This window comes from Rhipicephalus sanguineus, chromosome 1, assembly GCF_013339695.2.
Source record: "Rhipicephalus sanguineus isolate Rsan-2018 chromosome 1, BIME_Rsan_1.4, whole genome shotgun sequence".
NCBI lineage: Eukaryota > Metazoa > Arthropoda > Arachnida > Ixodida > Ixodidae > Rhipicephalus > Rhipicephalus sanguineus.
In genome coordinates this window covers 190,497,721-190,511,946 of record NC_051176.1, presented here as the reverse complement: position 1 = coordinate 190,511,946, position 14,226 = coordinate 190,497,721, and the positions used below count along the sequence as shown (strand labels likewise).

At 48.2% G+C, this 14,226-nt stretch overlaps 1 protein-coding gene across 3 annotated transcripts in view; it reads left to right on the top strand.

The window, feature by feature from the left end:
* The window catches only part of LOC119404246 (cell division cycle and apoptosis regulator protein 1), a 221,614-nt gene that overhangs the window by 12,830 nt on the left and 194,558 nt on the right, over positions 1-14,226 (top strand). The window lies entirely within an intron of this gene.

The window sequence follows — 14,226 nt, the reverse complement described above, 5'->3', positions numbered from 1 at the left end:
AATCGAAGTCGTCTTCAGTGTCTGTGGTGCTACCGTTATCCAGGGATTCCCACTCACATTAATAGGAATCCGTCGAAATTCGCCGTTTCTGTGGAGCACCTGCGAGCGGCGTCGAAGCGAAGTCTGAAACAACGAGCTTTAAAAATCTCCCCGCGGTGGAAAAAACAAACCCGCAAACAAAACTGATAAAATACATGTTATTTTATGCTTTGTATTTATTTAGCTGTCCAGAGCCGCTCAGAGAGTGCCATAACTTGATCTTGAAGTCATCGATAACATACTATCGATGGGAATAGGTGCGGTCACGAAAGTGTTAATTGGCTTAGACAGCAGTTGGGCACATTGGTGTCTGTGAAGATTAACGCATTTGCTGCACAGATGAAAATCCTGTAGCCCAGGAAGACCATTCTTGTTGTCCACACGGTAGTTATGAGAGCCTTGTCTAAGTTTCTTCAGGACTTTTTTATCAAAAACAGCAACACGCTCAAGGATATACAGTATAACCTCGTTACAACGGATCTGTTTACAACACATTCGGATACTACATACCAATTTACGGCGTCATGCCGACCTCCATATATGTTTCATTGATTGAGCTTCGTTTACAGCGGATTCTGGTACAATGGACATTCGGATATAATTAGGGAGCTTGGGGACCCAAAGAAGTAGCGTCGAGGCAACTGCGCATGCGCGAGGCCTCGAATTGAACTTCAAACATCTGCTTTTTGTACGCTTGGTACTGAATGGAGAAGCTAGCTGAAACGGAGAACCTGAACACCGAGAAATGCTCTTTATGACGAGCCCAACATGGTGGCGCCCGGTTGCGCCGTTGCCGAGCTATAATTTTGAAAAACTCAATTTCTTTTTCTGCTATCTCCAAAATTTTAACCAAGTCGGCAGACACAAGAAAATTTTTACATCACTTCTACGTAGTTTTCAGTGAAGATATTTTGGAATCAGATGGAAAAAGGGCTACAGAAACTGTTATCAAAAACAAAATCTGTGCTCTTTCGACCAATAAATAAGCCCGTAAACTGCGACTTATCATTAATGATTGGCTCAGAATCTATTAAAATTGAACCTCTAGTGAAAACTCTGGAAGTAATTTTCCACGAAAACATGCTATGGAATGATCAGGCTGAGCTTGTCCATACTAAACTTTCTCGTACTGTGGGTGTCTTATCGCGTTTACGTTTTCTCTTGCCACAAAAAATTACTCTTACTATATAATTCCCTATTTTTATCTACATTAAGCTATTGCTATCTAGTATGGGGCACCACATTGGAGAAGAACTTAGGCCGAATATATAGATTACAGAAAAAAGCTGTACGCATAATTGCAGGTGCTCCTCGCGATGCACATTCCAAACCCATTTTCGAAGCCCTTAATTTACAAGCAATGCCTGACATGTACAATACAATTTTAATGAAGCGATATTGTACATCCCAAAAGAATCACGACTCTTTTCTTAGTGATTTAGCGCGTTTAACACCCTATAGCTGCCCCTATTGGCGGCGAGGAGTTACGGAGTCGCCCTCTATCGGACGCGCCTCGATTGCGTGCTAAGCAGGATGCCGCCGGCGCGCGCCCCATAGGTTTTGCTGTCGGCGCTCTACAGAATCACCTCGCGGAAGCCCTCCAGGACATTTCTGCAGGTACTTTCGAAAAGAAATATGTTCTTTTCTGTCAAAGGAATAGTTTTTGACGAACAGAAAGCACAAGATAGTCTACAGTCGCTGTATCTCTGCAGAAAACCGAGCACCCGCTTCACGCGGTCACCGCGTTGGAGACCCCTGAACCGGCTTCTTGCGTGAAAGGTAGTCAGTCGCTGAGTGCAAAATACGTGAAATATCTCGTTAGAGTAGACTGCCTGTATAACCAAACGGAGCATAACAGAAAGAAGCCTCAAGCCAGCGATCGCACGGGCTCGCGACGACTGACGGTGCCTCTGCATGTATGAGCGTCTGCATGTATGCTCGTACTGATGGTTTCGCTTTTGCTACGAGCACGTTTTGGCACCGAGCTGTGAACTTTAGGCCTCAGAATATCAGAATTTGTGAGTGCACAAACAATTACTGTTGCGCGGACGCTATCAGAGCAGCTCAAAAACAATTTCGTTACAACTATATACGGCTTCGGTGCGCATGGCAACTTTGTGATGTGCCGTCCCGACGATTCAGTTTTTTTTTTTGTTTTTTCGGTCTAAATTCGTGTACGTTTCAATGTCATTTGACAAGTTGTCTCGCACTGTGTATTGATCGGCCTTCTCAGCGGGCAAATGCCTCTGCTTCTGTTTCTTTATTCAGTGCATTCGTTTCGCAGTGATGCTACCGAGGACTTCTGATTTGGAGCAATTTTTGGAGCAGCAAAATTTCCGTTTTGGAGCAGTTTGGAGCAGCAAAATTTTCATCTTGGAGCACTTTGGAGCAGATAATTTTGCATCTGGGAGCACCTTGGGGCAGCGAATTTTACATCCTGGAGTGCAATACAGAAGCATATTGCATTAACATTCAAGCACCTGAGTATTATTATGGGGCTCTTATGAAGGCTAGAAATATTTCGATTCATTGCAAATCTCATGGAAAAAATCATCTCAGGAGCATAGGCGTGCGCACAGGGGGGGGGGGGGGGCAGGGGGGAGGCTGCCCCACCCCCTAATCACCTAAGAGGGGGGGGGGCGCAAAATCTGCCCCGTACATTGACCCTTGCAATAGCAATTATATGGACACTCTCGGCGGATTTTCGCCGTTGCCGTAATTTTCCGTATAAAGTCCAAATTAATAACATCACCACGTGCATTCTGGCCGCGGGTAAAAGCTCGCGAGCGCTGGCGACAAACGCTGCTGAAGCGGAGATTAAACTAGCCGGCCGTCTGTCTCCGCCGCACGGACAGCGCATGAGATAACATCTTCCCGCGTGCGGGCCTGCCGTCGATTGCTCATCAAACAGAGAGGAAACGCCCCGCCCGTCTTTCGTAAGGAGCATGAAGGGACGCAAGGGGAGCGGAAGGGGGGGGGGACAGCATCTTTCGAAGGGCGCAGTCGCTTGCGCGCGCGCTATCTCAAGGCATCAGGAGACGACTCGTAAACTTGCTGTGCTCTCAACGCTTCGGTTCCTGGAGGGGCCATATTCCCTTAAACCAGCGTTTTGTTGAGTTACGCGAGATCGGATCCAAAAGAGTTAGCTGCTAGTCTTACTTCGTTTCACAATACAATTTTTTGGTATCGCATTCATTGCTTCGCTCTTAAGCGAAACTGAGTTTTTTTTTTAACCGTTAGCTATTGACCCCCGAAAGCGAGGGGCGGACGTGTAACATGGCGTAGCCGCTTCACTGTAGGCCGTCAGCGACGGGCCCACTACTGACAGCTGCGCATTTGCGGCTGCTCCGACCAGGAGATATGATTTTACTAATGAGATGACATTTTTAAAAAAGCAAGCAAAAAATTCGAATAGGAACCCTAGCACGTGAGCTCGAAAGGGCAGGGCCTTTTAGGGGGTATTTACCGCAGAGTGATTACAAACTCGGACGTGCTGGCGGAAGGAATTATGAAAAAGCTGTTCTGGATGAAGATCCGTGGATAAAGTATATCTGAGGAAAAGTGTCAACGCGTTTCCACCGTTCGCGTGCTCTTCCATAAACGCGAAGCAAGGAGAATTCGATATTGTCCCATATATATACTGCTAGCGATCCCAGATTTCATTCCGCGATGTCCGGAAACAGAAGTGACAGACATTTTAGCGGCACTCATGTAGTTATTACTGAACATTGCTTTCTTTACGTGCCATGCAATGCTTGAAACGAGCTATCAGCAGCGTTTCTGGAACAGACGACGTCCGCCGATGAATCGCCGTCGCACTTTCTCGCTACCGACAGGCCTTGACGTCACGAGCCTCTGCGGAGAGCGCGTTTTGCTGTCGAGCCGACTTGCAGAACAGAAGCTGCGTCGGCACCGTGCATGGCATCGTGGCTTACTTGGAACGCACGCGCGAGCGCTATTTATTCAGCGGAATAATTCTTGGTCCATGATTGCGACTTTATTGGCAGCCCCAAGATCGAGCTGCACATGTTCCGACGCGCTGGCGGTGCGATTTCCCGTGATAGACGCCTCCAAACCCGAGACTTTGGCGCAGTTTGGCGCAAATTTCGTCGATGTTATCAGGATGGCGCAGTAAATACAATTTGGCGCACTTTGGCGCAGGAGTGGAATCACTGGTTTCGTATCGTTCTCACACAAAACGTGAGCAAATGCGACGCCTTTTTTTAATGCTCCTTAATTATCGTTCCCTTCGCATTCCAGTGAACTTGCCGCTCTCTGTCATCAACATATTCATAGACCAAAGCTTCACCACTTCGAGATTGCTGGTGGAAGGAGAAGCAGTCTACGAGATCGAGCATGGTAGTAGCATGCAACGTCAAGGAAAAGAAAGAAAATACAGTAACATTCGCCGGACTTGTTGTGCAAACGTCGGTTGTGAACTAGGACCCACGTGAACTTAAAATAGTGGTGAATAAAATAGAAGTTATTGCAGCAACCAGCAGCCGCAAAACAAGATAGTAAATATTTGACGAATACCCCAGCAATTTTGGCAGCAGTGTCATGTTTAACGCCAACAGGGTGGCATCTTTCCCATGTAAATAAATGAGGCTCCAAGAAAATACATGGGGTTGGAGAGGCCCAACATCAGTTTGAGAGTGACACAAATAAATCTGGGACATAGTGTTTCCGTCAGGGGAACGCAAGCTTGACTGAAAAAATGTTATTGCCAACATAAATGCAGCACACAACCACAGCATTTGACTCTCTCGCTATGTACGTCCACCAGCAAACGTCGCGTAGCTTATGAAGGCGAAAGCCAGATGCCTCTTCAAACGGGAAGGTTGACCGTCGCGGCGTCAAGACGAGTGCCGCAAAAAATAATCGTCCCGTGATGAGGTCAACATATGACGTCATCATGACGTCACAGACCTACTAAATTTGTAACTTCATTATGACATCACCATGACGTGACATAACGTGATGTCACATGATGACGTATTCACACGACATGGTCCCTTTGCATTGCCTCCATGATCGGTGGTGGCGTTATCACATGACGTCATCATGACGTCACAGATCGCCAAAATATGTAGCGTAATTATTACATCACATAACGTGACGTCACATGATCACATATTCAACGTCATGATCGCGTTGCATTGCCTCCGTGACCGGTCACGGAGGCCGTGCAAGACCGCGTTAGGTGCAGAACGCTTTTGGAGGGGGGCGCGGGAGAATCATTACATCAACTGACAAGAAGAAGATGGCTTTCGCCTTCTAATCATCTTTGGCGAATGCATAAGGGACCCTGTGAGTTCTTTAATTCAGCGTATCTAAACCATGACTTGCGCATCTGCAGCCGATTTTGTGGATGCTGAGCACGGGGCCGGAGATCAAGAGGTCGCACGGGAGGGTTCTGAGATGGTATCGCACGTGGTAAAAGGTAGCGCCTTTTCCATCCTGTGGCAGATAAGCATCATTTGCCGGCGGGAAGCGCGCGTGAGCCATCGTCTCAGTGCGCGCTGTCTGCTACTCACCGAACATCGCAGGCCCGACGCAGTAACGAAAGTCTTCGTCGCGAAAGTGCTTGTTGCACACAAGTCTCGTAGCCAATGGCTACTTGCCGGTTCTTAGCTTTACAACCCATGCTTCACGCAGTTTCTTGTCCCGCGGGTAGCGGTGCATGCTGACACTGGGCTCCGTTGCGTAAGCCCGGCACTGCGGCACCGAGTGGTAGAGCCCCGTGTTCGTCGCCTTCGGAGGCAGCCACTCTATTAAAATGGTTTAAATTGAGCAGAAAATGTGAGAAAACTTCCGTGTTTGAACAGACCGCAGCGCATGGAGTACTTGAAACTTGTTTTCAAAGCACGCAGCAGCGCTCCACAAGCAACCGACGCGGCCGCTGAGACCACGTGATCCTGCCAAGCACGTCACGCCGACAGTGGCGCCGCCATTTCCAGTGGTGGGCTTCGAGGCCAATAGCACACGAGCCACTGATGACTGGAAAATTCCTTACACACATACTAACTATGGTCGCCAAATGATGAGCTACTTACTGCCACAAACATTAAACAGTTTCTCACAATAAACCATTTATACTGTTCCTTTCTTTAAACATTTTTCTATGTGTTTTAAAATGTAAATCGGCATGACCCTGAAGTACATGTTTTTGATATTGTATAATGAGTAATGATCCTATTCTGCTGTTGCTATGTTGTCAAATGGTGCGAAAGCCTTCGTCAAGCCTTAATTTCTTTTTGCTTTCGCCCCACAACATCACTGTTGTGACTTTTGTAATGTCTCCTGTGATTTCGGAATAAACTGAATTGAATTGAATTGAAAATGCTATTTTCCAAAAATTGAATTTTTTTTTCGGTCCCCCGTTAAGAATAAATCCCTTCTTTTACCATGTTTGTGGCTTGTAATTCTCTCCGGTTATAACAGACCCATTCAGCGTTTACATAAAAGTATGTTATAACAATACTTGGATTTTACATACTCCCTTTACAGCAGAACAAAATCCTCTTCACTATGAAGGTCTGTTGTAATGAAGTTATACTGTACTTTACAGCTGCACCTAAAAGGAGGAAAACAGTATGATCAGCCCTGTGAAAGTCAAGCAAGAAGCATCAAGCATTGGCTCAATAACTCGTGTTTTATAGCAGACAGTTAATTTCATCCCACGCTTGAAGTTTAGGCTTGTGCGAATAGTGAATTTTAGGTTCGAAGCGAATTCGAAGCGAATAGTGATTTTGGTCTAATAATTTCTAATCGAATTCGAATAGCGTATATCACATACTATAAAGAAAAACGAGCATATTTGTCATGACTCAACCAACCTGCGCAACGTCTTTTTTAAATTGTAACAAGGCATGTGCAAATGTCATTCGTTTTGGTTCAAAGGAAGTGGAAGCAACATTGAATAGTAGCAGGATTTGGCTTTCAGTAGAATGCAAGTGATAACCTGTAAAATATGTTACGTTTTAAAATTTGTTATACTTGGAGCATATAAGCCGGTATAACAAGTTTTTAAACTTGAAAAATGATGAATCGATGTGAGGGTAATATGTTCATTTAACGTTGAAGTGGGGCTTCGCGGCAGTGCGGATTTTCCCTGGAAAGGTGTGTTCACGGTATAGCACCCCTTCCATGCAGTGAAACCACCTTTACAGGCGGGTTACAAGCGGACTAATATACACCTATTCGTTCATTTCGAATACTTCGAAATTTTCAATAATTTAAATTCGAATCGAAGCGAATTCGAATACTGTATTATTCGTTTGAATATTCGAAGTGCTCGAATATTCGCACAAGCCTATTGAAGTTCCAACACTTTTATATTCATTTAGTACGTATATGCTGCTCGAACAAAGCGGCACAGAGGGTGTGCATTCAAGTAGCGCCCACTGCATCAAATTTGATACGGGTTAAATTCCTATGCTGCTGTAAAGTCCGAAGCTGCTACTACACATCCTAAAAATTTATGCTTCATTATCAGAAAATGTACGAGGAAGAAAAGGTCTCAGTAACTTTTGGAAAATATATTAACTTTTGGGAAATATATGTAATATTTTCCTTTTCTAGAGTCCAACGATCCAGGTGAAATACCATTACGTGCAGTGCCGGAGGCTGCCATCTTCCAAACTGAAGTAACATTCCCTAAGTGCCACTAACTGGCTTTCGTGCTTTCGGAATCTGTTGGTAGCAGCGGTTGCAGCTTCGAACTTGGTGTGTCGAATATACGCTGGGTGGTGGGGGGTTAAAGCCTTATAATAAATTGCATGCTTTACACAGACAGCTTAAATTGGTCTACTAATGATCCTTAGGGCTCGCTTTACTGGCTAGTTGTATTTGTACAGAATTGTCAAAACTGTTTTAGGGTCCCTTCAAGCCTGCGTTTCGATGCACTCACGTGCAATAACAGTCAGTCGTGCTTTTAATGTGCCCAGAAAACTTTTGTTTAGGACCTGCAAGTTGCATATACATTTATACCTACTTGTTCTACGAGAGGCCAACACATGTGCATGGTCATTCTTGCTAGCAGAGCTGATAGATCAAATGAGCTGTCCTTGCTTAGTTACCTGGTGTCTGCCGATAGCCGACTTCATCTTAGTTACATTTCACATGACGGCTCTCACTATCCATTTAAATAATTCAATGTGTTTATTTAGGTGCAGTTGTTTTGACTATAGCAGTGAGAGTATGCACTGTAAAATCTAAATGCTAAAGCTTTTAGATTCTGCATCTACCACGAACATCTTGGCAGTACTCAACTGATTTCAACCTTTTAAAAAGTGCAGGAACTAACACAAGGACTGCATGATATATCATGAAAACAGACGTTAAATGAAATGATATACATGGAATACCAACATGCCCAAACTTGTGTCACTAAAGCTACTAGCATATTTTCAATATACTGGGAACCATTTTATGTTCAACAGTAGTGCCTGTCTGATGTATATCACTGTCTCCTTGTGTTGCTTCCTGCGCTAGAAAGGCTGAAATGGAATACCAACATGCCGAAACTTACATATTGTTACGAATATATTTAACTTATTTACAATATGGAATAGTCCAGCAGTCAAGATGGCGGTTGTGTATTCTCAGAACACCGACACGTTGTCTGCCTCTTCTTCGCACACCTCACCACAGTCATAGCTGCAACCCCGCTACATCGACCTCCGGCGGCGAAAGCGCCGACTCGGCGCTTGTTAGCAGGTGGTGGGCGAAAGGTACGGCTTCAGGCGAGCGACGTGGACGACGTTGGAAGACGTAGAGGGCGCCGTGTGGTCCAGAGGGGCGATGTCATAGGTGACCTCAGTCACCTGGCGTAGCACACGGTAAGGGCCGGAGTACTTGGGCAGAAGTTTTTCGGCCAGGCCAACATGCCGAGACGGAGACCACAGGAGAACGAGGTCACCCGGATTGAAGCGAATGTTCCGGTGGCAGCTGTCGTATGTATGTTTCTGGCGGAGTTGCGATTCCGAAAGGCGTCGATGGGCGATCTGACGGGCCTTTTCGGCTGTGCTAATAGCGTGGCGAGCATATTCGGTGGACAGGTGGGCAGGGGTGGGTACGAGCGTGTCGAACGGCAAGGTCGGTTCTCGTCCATACAAAAGGTAAAAGGGAGAATATCCAGCAGTGTCGTGGCGCGAGCTGTTGTAAGCAAAAGTGACAAAGGGTAGCGCAATGTCCCAGTCGCGATGATCGGTCGAGACATACATGGCGAGCATGTCAGTAAGCGTGCGATTCAAACGTTCTGTGAGTCCGTTCGTTTCGGGATGATAGGCCGTCGTAAACTTGTGCTTGGTTGCACAAGACCGAAGTAGGTCCTCGATTACCTTGGATAAAAAGTAACGACCTCGGTCCGTGATGAGTTGACGAGGAGCGCCGTGATGTAAGATGACGTCTTGGATCAAAAACTCGGCGACGTCTGTAGCGCAGCTGCTCGGGAGAGGTCTCGTAATGGCAAAACGGGTCGAATAATCCGTAGCAACGGCGACCCATCTGTTACCGTTGTTAGAAAGTGGGAAAGGTCCCAAAAGGTCGAGGCCGACACGAAAAAAAGGCTCAGCAGGTACGTCGATAGGTTGAAGGAGCCCGGCAGGGTGCACAGCTGGCTTTTTCCGGCGTTGGCACGACTCGCAAGTAGCGACATAACGATGTACGGAACGGTAGAGGCCGGGCCAGAAAAAGCGTCGGCGGACACGGTCGTACGTTCTGGCAACACCAAGATGGCCGGCCGTTGGTACATCATGTAGTTGCTGAAGTACGGTCGAGCGGAGATGAGTGGGTACTACAACTACAGTAGAATCTCGATGATACGATCACGGCTAATACGAATTTCGGGATGATACGAATTTTTCTGTGGTCCCGGCCAAGGCCCATTAATTTACAACGTGCTTGAGTACGGTTGTTACGAACTGATTTTTGACCCGCGTCGTTTGATACGAATAAACGCCGCCCCACCCAACGCAACGTTGGCCCCACCGACGGCCGCGGAAGATAGCAGCGTGCACTTACGGCGCTGGAATGCGTGCGGCGCCGCCGGTTTGGCACGTTGCCAGCGCCGCCGGCGAGCAGCGCGCGACAGCCTCCAAGATCTGCGTGTATCGGAGGCCGGAGTGTGCCTTTTGCTTTCTCTTGAAGATTACAGATGGCGCTGGCCACGTTTTTTTTTTTTTTCTTGGTGCGGAGGCAGGCCGGCAGGCGGAGACGCCGGAGAGGGAGAGGCACGGCCCGCGGGAGCTTCTTTCTTCTATGCGTGCCGTCGGACAGAGTGGTTGTGGTTGCTGTGCTCGAGCCCGCGTTCTTGCTTTGTTGTGATAGTGCCTTTTTTGCCGAGTGGCAGCAAGCTATGTCTCGCAAGCGGAAAGCCCTCTCCTTTAAGGAGAAACTGGACATTCTTCGAAAGGTCGATGAGGATCCCAAAAGAAAACGCACGGAGTTGGCTAAGGAGCTAGGCCTCGCAACGTCGACATTAAGCACAATTGTTGGACATCGGGACTCAATAATGAAGAATGTGCTTTCATTTAACGTCAACGCGAGGCAAGCGAAGACAGCCCAACACGTGAAGCTTGAAGAAGCTCTTCTGACCTGGTTTAAGGAGGTTACTGCAGCTGGTGTGAACATCGATGGCAAAGTGTTGCGTGAGAAAGCCGACGAGATCGCACTTGCTCTGCGCATCGACGGATTTCAGGCCTCAGGTGGGTGGCTGCACCGTTTCAAGACGAGACACGGTCTCGTTTACAAAAGCGTCTGTGGGGAAGCGAAGAAGGCTGACGAGACCGTTGTTAGCGACTGGCTCGCGAAGCTGCAGTCACTCATCTCTGGGTATGAGCCTCGTGATGTTTTTAACGCAGACGAGGCTGGCCTGTTTTTTAACCTTCAGCCTGAGAAGAGCCTTTGCTTAAAAGGCGAAGCGTGCCAAGGAGGCAAGAAAAGCAAAGAGCGAATAACGGTTGCTTTTGTGCTGTAACGCCGACGGGTCGGAGAAACTTAAGCTGACGGTAATTGGCAAATCCCAAAAGCCTCGGTGTTTCAAGCGCGAGAGCCATTTGCCGTGCGTCTATCGCGCAAACAAAAAGGCGTGGATGACGGCGGCCCCTGTTCGAAGAATTTCTGTCGCTCCTTGACAGAAGGATGGCCTGCAAGAATCGGAAGATTGTTTTGATTCTTGACCAGTGCGCCGCCCACCCGAGGCAAGTAACGCTCCAAAACGTCAAACTGATCTTTTTGCCCGCAAACACGACGACGCACCTGCAACCGCTTGACGCTGGAATAATAAAAAACCTCAAGCATCATTTCAAGGGCCTTCTTGTGCGCCGCCTACTTGCCAATATTGACAGAAAACACGAAGGAGACCTGCGAATAAGCCTCCTGGACGCCATCCATTTTATCGCTATGGCTTGGGATCGAGTAACGCCGACTACCATAGCAAACTGCTTTGCGAAATGCGGCTTCTTCAGGAGTTCCGAAGAGGTGCCCTCAGAGCAGGAAAAGCCAATTGAGGGTTGGGAACTGCTTGATGCTGGGTGTACAGCTGAAGACTTCTGCACGGCGGATGACAACCTCGCCACTTGTGGTGCGCGCACGGTGGAAGATATTGTTGAGGAGGCCACATGCGAGGTTGCCGATTCCAGCGATGATGGCGACAACATAGACGAGGGCGATGGTGAAGGACCACCACCGGCGGCTGAAACGCTGCACGCGCTCGACGTCCTGAGGCGTGCTATGGCCGCTGATGAAATCAGCGACGACACGTGCACGCGTTTTTACGGATTTCAAAGAAGTCTGCTGAGTGACTTCGCGAAAAAAAAGAAGCAGAAAGACATTAGAGATTTTTTCTGCAAGAAATAAATGTTTTTTTTATGTGTTCCTAAAAATGAGTTTGCCTCTGACTTTTACATGTGTTTCGGTGATACGAATTTCGGCTAATACGAATATTTTTCGTGACCCCGCGGGATTCGTATCATCGAGATTCTACTGTAGTAGTTCTTGTCCCACTGGGCGCATGTTCCGGCGGTATAAAATGCCGTCGATGATGACGAACATGCGAAGCGAACTGTCCGTCGAGTCAGTATTCAAGCGGGTGATTAGATCTCGTAGGGACGCGTCACGCTGTTGCTCGTCACCGATGTTGCCGAAAGCGGAGAGCGAGGAAATACAGATGGACGTGTCATCCGTTACGAGGTCTGGATCGTCGACGGGGTACCGAGAAAGGCAGTCGGCGTCTTGGTGTAGACGGCCGGACTTGTAGACCACTGTGTACGTGAATTCCTGGAGGCGCAGAGCCCAACGAGCTAGGCGCCCTGTTGGATCTTTGAGTGCTGAAAGCCACCATAGAGCGTGGTGGTCTGTGGTAACGGTGAAAGGGCGACCATATAAATAGGGGCGGAATTTACCAACTGCCCATACAAGCGCCAGGCACTCGCGCTCAGTAATAGAGTAATTGCGTTCGGCAGGAGAAAGGAGCCGGCTGGCATACGCAAGAACTCTATCATGACCGGATTGACGCTGGCTAACACAGCGCCAATGCCGTAACCACTAGCGTCGGTGCGGACCTCGGTTGGAGCGGACGCGTCGAAGTGGGCGAGGATCGGCGGTGTGGTGAGCAGCGTAATGAGGCGGGAAAAGCACTGGCTTGGTCAGGACCCCACCAAAATGGCACATCCTTCTTGAGAAGGTCAGTGAGGGGGCGCGCAATATCTGCGAAGTTTCTGACGAATCGTCGGAAATATGAGCATAGGCCCACACAAACTTCGAACGTCTTTGGCACAAGTTGGTACGGGAAATCGAGGACAGCGCGAACTTTGTCGGATCGGGTCGGATGCCAGATGAGTCGACGAGATGCCCTAGAATAGCAACTTGGCGATGGCCAAAGTGGCACTTCGATGAATTAAGTTGTAGCCCAGCCGCACGAAACACGGAAAGAATAGACGAAAGTCGGTCGAGGTGAGACTCAAAGGTGGGAGCAAATACAATGACGTCGTCCAGGTAACAAAGGCAGATAGACCATTTAAAGCTGCGCAAAAGCGTGTCCATCATCCGCTCGAACGTGGCCGGCGCATTGCACAAACCGAACGGCATGACTCTGAATTGGTAGAGACCGTCAGGCGTTACAAAGGCGGTCTTCTCACGGTCGAGGTCGTCTACGGCGATTTGCCAGTAACCAGAGCGTAGGTCTATCGAAGAAAAATAGGTAGCACCATGAAGGCAGTCCAAGGCGTCATCGATACGAGGAAGCGGGTAGACATCCTTTTTGGTGATCTTGTTTAAATGCCGATAATCCACGCAGAAACGCCAGGTGTTGTCTTTCTTTTTAACTAAGACTACAGGGGAAGCCCACGGACTCGAAGAAGGCTCAGTAATGCCTTTTGTGAGCATCTTGTCGACCTCCTGTTGAATAACTTGGCGCTCTGATGGTGAAACTCGGTAAGGACGCCTGTGAATTGGAGCTGCATCACCGGTATCTATGCGGTGCTTGACTTGCGAGGTTTGACCTAAGGGCCTACCGTCAAAGTCAAATATGTCAGAGTAGGTCATAAGGAGATCACTGAGGTCTTTAACTTGAGAGGGCAAAAGGTCTAAGGCAATCATCTTGGTTATGTTCTTGTGCAGTGTAGAAGAGGTGACTGCGTCGACTCTATGCGGGTTTGGAGAGACGACAGCGGGCAGTTCGGGTGACACCGATGAGATCTGGCACTCGTACAACGGTGACAGAGTAGCGAGAGCAATGCCTTGTGGTAGGACTTGAGGGCTCAATCCGAAGTTCAGAAGAGGAAGGCACGTCGTGTTCGCTGTAATAGTTACAACTGTGTACGGAGAGGAGACGTTTGCGGGCCAGTAGAACACTGGGAGAGGTGAGAGACCACGTAATCCCCATCCGGTACACTGGGATATGTTTCAACAGCGACGCAAGTTAGGGCTTGTGGTGGCAGACGAACAGCCTCAGCACACGAAAGTTTCGTCTGAACCACCTCCGACACGTCGGCGGACGCAGGCAAGTCAAGTTGTACAACACCGGCCGAGCAGTCAATGACAGCAGAGTGGTCAGACAAGAAATCGAGTCCGAGGATGACATCATGAGGACAATGAGCGAGAACATGAAACAGAACGGGACGTCTGGCGGTCGGAGAACCTCACACGTGCCGTGCACATGTCCGAGTACAGCCGGAGTTCCCC